The sequence below is a fragment of the Megascapheus bottae genome, chromosome 12 (assembly GCF_031878675.1).
Source record: "Megascapheus bottae isolate mThoBot1 chromosome 12, mThoBot2.hap1, whole genome shotgun sequence".
Taxonomy (NCBI): domain Eukaryota; kingdom Metazoa; phylum Chordata; class Mammalia; order Rodentia; family Geomyidae; genus Megascapheus; species Megascapheus bottae.
In genome coordinates, this window is record NC_143520.1 from 9,522,487 (window position 1) to 9,528,939 (window position 6,453).

General features: G+C 44.4%; 1 pseudogene; it reads left to right on the forward strand.

Annotated features, from left to right (window-relative positions):
- The first annotated feature begins 401 nt into the window (after positions 1-401).
- On the forward strand, positions 402-2,049 carry LOC150056191 (actin nucleation-promoting factor WAS pseudogene; annotated as a pseudogene).
- Positions 2,050-6,453: the final 4,404 nt, after the last annotated feature.

Sequence of the window (6,453 nt, forward strand, 5' to 3'; positions counted from 1 at the left end):
CTTCCTTCCTTCCTTCCTTCCTTTTTTTGTGCCAATCCTGGGGCTTGAACTGTTTTGCTCAAGGCAAATACTCTACCACTTGAGCCACAGTTTCACTTCTGACTTTTTAACACTTAATTGGAGACAAGAGTCTACTAGACTTTCCTGTCCAAGCTGGCTTCAAACTGTAATCCTCAGATCTCAGAGGATAGCTTTAGAGACAGGAGCCACTGGCACGTAACTCACTTTCTTTATTTGAGATAAGATGTCTCTAGATTAGGCTTGTCTGGAACTTAATCCTCCTGCTTCAGCCTGTGGAATGCTGTAACTACAGGCATGTAGCACCATTCATGGCTTTCCAAATGCTATTAAAAATAAATTTTGGGCCTCTTCTTACCCTGCCACCCGTAGCTAAGCCGGAGAGGACAAGGACAGAAGGCACCATGAGTGGGGGCCTGGTGGGAGGAAGGCCTGGGAGTCGAGGGGCAGCCATGGTCCAGCAGAACATTCCTTCCACTCTCCTCCAAGATCATGAGAACCAACGAATCTTTGAGATGCTAGGCCGGAAATGCTGGACACTGGCCACCGCAGTTGTTCCGCTGTACCTGGCATTGCCTCCTGGAGCCGAGCACTAGACCATGGAACATTGTGGGGCTGTGTGCTTTGTCAAGGATAATCCCCACAAGTCTGACTTCATCCGCCTTTATGGCCTTCAGGCTGGACGGCTGCTCTGGGAACAGGAACTCTACTCTCAGCTGGTCTGCTTCACCCCACGCCCTTCTTCCACACCTTCGCTGGAGATGACTGCCGGGTGGGACTGAACTTTGCAGACGAAGGTGAGGCCCAGGCTTTCCAGGCTCTGGTGCAGGAGAAGATACAAAAAAGAAATCAGAGGCAAAGTGGAGCCACAGACAGATGCCAGCTACCACCACCTCCAGCACCAGCCAATGAAGAGAGAAGAGGAGGCCTACCACCACTGCCCCACATCCAGGTGGAGACCAAGGTGGACCACCAAGTGGCCCATTATCACTAGGGCTGGTAACAGTGGACATTCAGAACCCTGACATCACCGGTTCACGATACCGTGGGCTCCCAGCACCTGGCCCTGGTCCAAGTGATAAGAAACGCTCAGGAAAGAAGATCAGTCAAGCTGATATTGGTGCACCCAGTGGATTCAAACACGTGAGCCGCGTAGGCTGGGATCCCGGAATGGATTTGATGTGAGCAGCCTGGACCCTGATCTGCGCAGCCTGTTCTCCAGAGCTGGAATTAGTGAGGCCCAGCTCAGCGACGCTGAGACTTCCAAACTTATCTATGACTTTATTGAGGACCAAGGTGGGCTGGAGGCTGTGAGACAGGAAATGCGGCGTCAGGAACCACTTCCACCACCTCCCCCACCATGCCGCCTTCCAGGACCCCTTTAGTGGGGAGTAACAAGGGTCGTTCTGGCCCACTGCCTCCTGTACCTGTGGGAAGTGCCCCACCTCCACCAACACCAAGGGGACCCCCAACCCCAAGCCGAGGGGGCCCTCCACCTCCACCACCCCCAGCCACTGGACGTTCTGGGCCACCACCTCCTCCACCGCTCAGTGTTGGGGGTACACCCATTCCGCCTCCCCCTCCCCCACCTCCACCTCCACCCAACAACACTGGGTGTGGGCCAGTCCCTCCCTTACCTCCGCCTACTCTGGGGACCGGGGTCGAGGGGCACTTCTCGATCAAATCCGGCTGGGAATTCAGCCGAACAAGACCCCTGGAGCCATAGAGAACTCAGCCCACCAGCCACCACCTCAGAGATCAGAAGGGTTGGTGGGCGCCCTGATGCATGTGATGCAGAAGAGGAGCAGAGTCATCCACTCTTCAGATGAAGGGGAGGACCAGGCAGGCGATGAAGATGAAGATGATGAGTGGGATGATTGACATGTAGTCCTTTAGCCTCCTTATAGGGCCAGCTCCCACTTCACTGACTCTGTGCCCACTCTGCTGCCAGATGCCCCACTGTCAGCTTCCAGAGCCCAACCTACAATGCTGTTGTCTTTGCCTGACATGCACAGTTACCCTAGCAATGCCTAGCGCTCTCAATAAAAAAAGTCAATTTTCTTTGATAAAAAAATAAATAAATAAAATAAATTTTGGGATTAACTTTCCAACACACAAAAATTTAATATGTTCAAAGTTTAGCAGGGCCTAATGAGGGTGAATATAATTTTGAGTCAATGTGAAGACAGTGACCTACCTCTCAGGACCAATTAATTTCATACTTGCCAGATTCACATCTGATTTATGAGTGACTAGAATATCTGCTCACAATGGGGTCATTCATTTCCTGTGACCTAGTATATTTGTGTATGTTCTCCACTAACCCACTGTTAAATCCACTGCTAACTCTTGGGTTCCTTCCATGTCAGTAAGCAGAAATAGACAACATACCCATGGTGCCTTTTTACCATTTTGTTGCTGGGAATTGAAACCCAGAGTTTTGCATATGTAGGCAAGGGCTCTAATACCTCAGCCCCCCCAAAATTTGTTTAATAATCTCAAAATCTGAAATGAGTAGTGAATTGTCTCCCTTAGATTCATATGTGGATTTTCAGAACCCATAGTACCAAAAAAACTCCTGAAAATCAGATCATGGCAAGTATAATTAGTTAAGATGAGGTCAGAGCGTAGTCATAGAGGGAGCTCTTATCCAATATGGGTAATTTCTTTTTATTGTCAGTGGTGGGGCTTGAATTCAGGGCCCAGATACTGTCCCTGAGCTTTTTCACACAAGGCTAGTGCTCTACCACTTTGAGCCACAGAGCCACTTTCAGCTTTTTCTGAGTACCTTATTTGAGATGTGTCTCATGGACATTGCTGACCAGGCTGGCTTTGAACTGTGATCCTTAGATCTCAGTCTCCTGAGCAGTTAAAATGATAGGTCTGAGCCGCAAGAGCCCAGCTGTTAGTTTCCTTATGAGAAATTTAGGCCTAGACTACATGTGAAGAAGAAGGCAGTGATGAATCAGGATGATGCTTCTGTAAGCCAAAATATGCCCAGTACTACAACATCCCCCCAGAAGCTAGGGAACAGGCCAGGAATAGCTTCTTCCTCTTGGTCCTCAGAGGAACCAACCTTGACCTTGACCTTAGTCTTTCAACCTTCAGTACTGTGAGGCAATACATTGTCCAAGCCATTCGGTTTTATGGCATTTTGTTAAAGCAGCCCTAGCAAACTAATACAGATGCTTTTCAGGACTGTTTCATATTATGAAATTACCACATAACTCTGTCTAGTGTGGAAAGCACTTGTAATCTCTAGATCTAAATCTTTGTTTCTTAGCCAGTACTGAAAACACTCTTCAAATTTTGGTTGTTAGGTTTCTTTTTTTCTGAATCCAAAAAGATCTTTCTTTTGATGTGTTAAGACGATGTATTATATTTCTGTCCTTAATCACACTCTAGGTACATCACACTGTGTGCCCATGTTGTCCTGCCAAGCATTTATTCAGAGTCCTTAGACTATTCCCCATTTTAGAGAATAGAAAAATCACCGGGAATAGCCACTGATTTTTCGTTGATTCTTCCTTTTCTGTCTTAGGGTTCTGAGCTCTGCAGACTGGAGCTTGATTTCACTCTGGTAACACTCCCAGCTTCCAGGACATAGGTGTTTCCTTCCCAACAGTTAGGAAGTAGAAAGGGTGTCCTGAGCCAGTTTCCTTCACTCACTCAGTCATTATCACATTTTTTTCAGCACCTACTATGAACAAAATACTCCATATATGGAGTCTAGGAATCTATCAGTGGAACAGACAGACAAAAAGAGAATCCCTTACATTCTCACTGGAGAAAAACAGTATGTACTTTAGTAAATACACTAAACAAAGCAGAGGGACTGAGAGTGCTGGGGGTCTGCAGGCATTGCTATTCTAAGTGGGATGTTCTGCCGATGTCGGTGGCTCACATCTGTAATCCTCACTTCTCAGGATGTTGAGATCTGAGGATTATGGGTTGAAGCCGGCACAATCAGCTTTTCTAGAACCTATGAAGAATGTCATGGTTGCTTCTAAGTTTTAACAATTATGAATAAAATGGCACATGTATATACAGGCTTTGGTATGGTCATACGTTTTCAAGTCCTTTGGGCAAATACCACAGTGCACAAGTATTGGATTGTGTGGTAAGAATGTGTTTAGTTTAATTGTTGTCAGTGGTGGTGGTGGTGGTGGTTTTTATAACAAAAACAAAACAAGCTGAGCACTGGTAGCTCATAACTACAATCTTAGCCACTCAGGAGGCTGAGATCCAAGGATTGCAGTTCAGTGCCAGTTGAGGCAGGAAAGCCCCTGAGATTCTTACCCAATTAACCACCAAAAACCCAGAAGTAAAGCTGTGGCTGATGTGGTAGAATGCTAGCCTTGAGCAAAGAAAAGCTCAGGGAACCCAGGTCCTGGGTTCAAGTCCCACGACTGGCACATACACACATACACACTGTCTTCCAAAGTAGCTATAGCATTTTTCATTTCCAGGAGCAATGAATGCGAGTTTCTGTTGCTACATATTCTCACCATTATTTGATGTCAGTATTCTGGATTTTGGCTATTCAGATGGATACATAGTAACACCTTTTGAATATGCTTATCTGCCATCTGTAAATTTGCTTTGGTATTAAGGTCTTTGGACAATTTTCAGGTCTGGTTGTTTGTTTTGTTATTGTTGAGTTTTATGAGTTCTTTTAGATATTGTAAATAATATCTTTTTTATCAGGTATTTGCTTTGTAAATATTTCCCCTTAATCTGTGGTTTCTTTTCTCATTCTCCTGATAGTGCCTTTTGCAATGCAGAAGATTTAGATTTCAATGAAGTAGAATTTATCAGTATCTCCCTTGTAGACCATGACTGTGGTGCTGTAGTTTAAAAACATCACCATGCCCCAGCCATCTAAGTTTTCTTCCATGTTATCTCCCAGTTTTAAAGTCTTACATCATACATTTGGCCTATGAGCTCTACTGAGATAACTTTGGGAAGGTGATAGGTAAAGTCTGGGTCAAGACACATTTTCTTTTACATGCAGATGCCCAATTGTTTCGGATACATCTGAAAGGCTATTCACAATTCTAACAGAGCTAATCTACTTGTCTCCTGACCTCACTGCCAACCTTTCCTAGTCTACTCTTCTGACATGTCTCTCCCATCTTGTTGAGTTGATCTCTTAGCAAATTACAAACTTCTTTTTTTTTTTTTATAATTTTTTTTTTTTTTTTTTTGCCAGTCCTGGGCTTGAGCTCAGGGCCTGAGCACTGTCCTTGGACTTTCTCAAGGCTAGAGCTCTACCACTTGAGCCTCAGCACCACTTCTGGCTTTTTTTCTATGTATGTGGTACCGAGGAATCGAACCCGGGTCTTCATGCATGCTAGGCAAGCACTTTAACCACTAGGCCAAACTCCCGGCCCCAAATTACAAACTTCTTAGAGCACTGTGTCAACAGCAGAGCCAGACCTACTTGGCATAGCAGAAAGCCTGAAATTGGTAACACACAAGCCCATGAAATCGGGAGCTGTTTATTAACTATGCCCTATAAAGTTGAGAGCAGATATTAAGAGACTTGCCTAAGACCAAGAAAGTCTCTTATTTCAAGTTTAAGATTAGTCTGTGTGAATTAACTAATTACAATGCATCTGTTATATAAAAGGGAGTGGAGCTTTCCAGGAGGAGACCATCTGGCTGGCTTCTTCCCTGATTAGTAATATATTGGTACCTGTAAAATTGTTCTGCTCCTGGCTAAAATGGTAGAGTACTTCCTAGGCAGACTTGAGGTCCTTCATTCAAATCTCAGTACTGCCAAAATAAGTACACTTAAAAAAAAAGTAAAGAAAAGGAAAAGTACTGACCCTCAGCTCTACAGATCCAGTAATTTCTGGACTTCTTTGCCCAAGATGATTAAGCTGAAAGGGGTCAATTTCGCAGTACCAAACTTGTAACACATTGATGTATAAAACAGTTTCTGGGCCAAGCATTAGTGGCTCAGGCCAGTAATCCTAGCTATTCAGGAGGCTTCAAAGTGAAGATTGTAGTTCAAAGCCAACCTAAGCAGGAAAGTGTATGAGACTCTTATCTCCAAGTAGCTGCCAAAAGAAGCCAGAAGTGGAGCTGTGGCTCAAGTGGTAGAGCACTCACTGGGACAGCTCCCAGTCCCTGAATTCAAGTCCCAGGACCAACAGGCATGCATATGCACATGCACATATAGACACGTGCACATGTGCACGTGCACACACATACACCTCAAACAAAAAAAATCTAAGATTATTTATAATAGTGTTTCTCTCAGATGAGATTATTGTAGATTCTTGAATATATCCCAATTTGAGAAGCAGTTCAAACTAACATTATGAAACTATAGTTGATTGTGTAACAAAAGTTATTGTAAATCCAAACATTGATACTATATAAAAAGAGCTATGAAAAGGTTTAAGTTAAAAATTATATCATATTTAA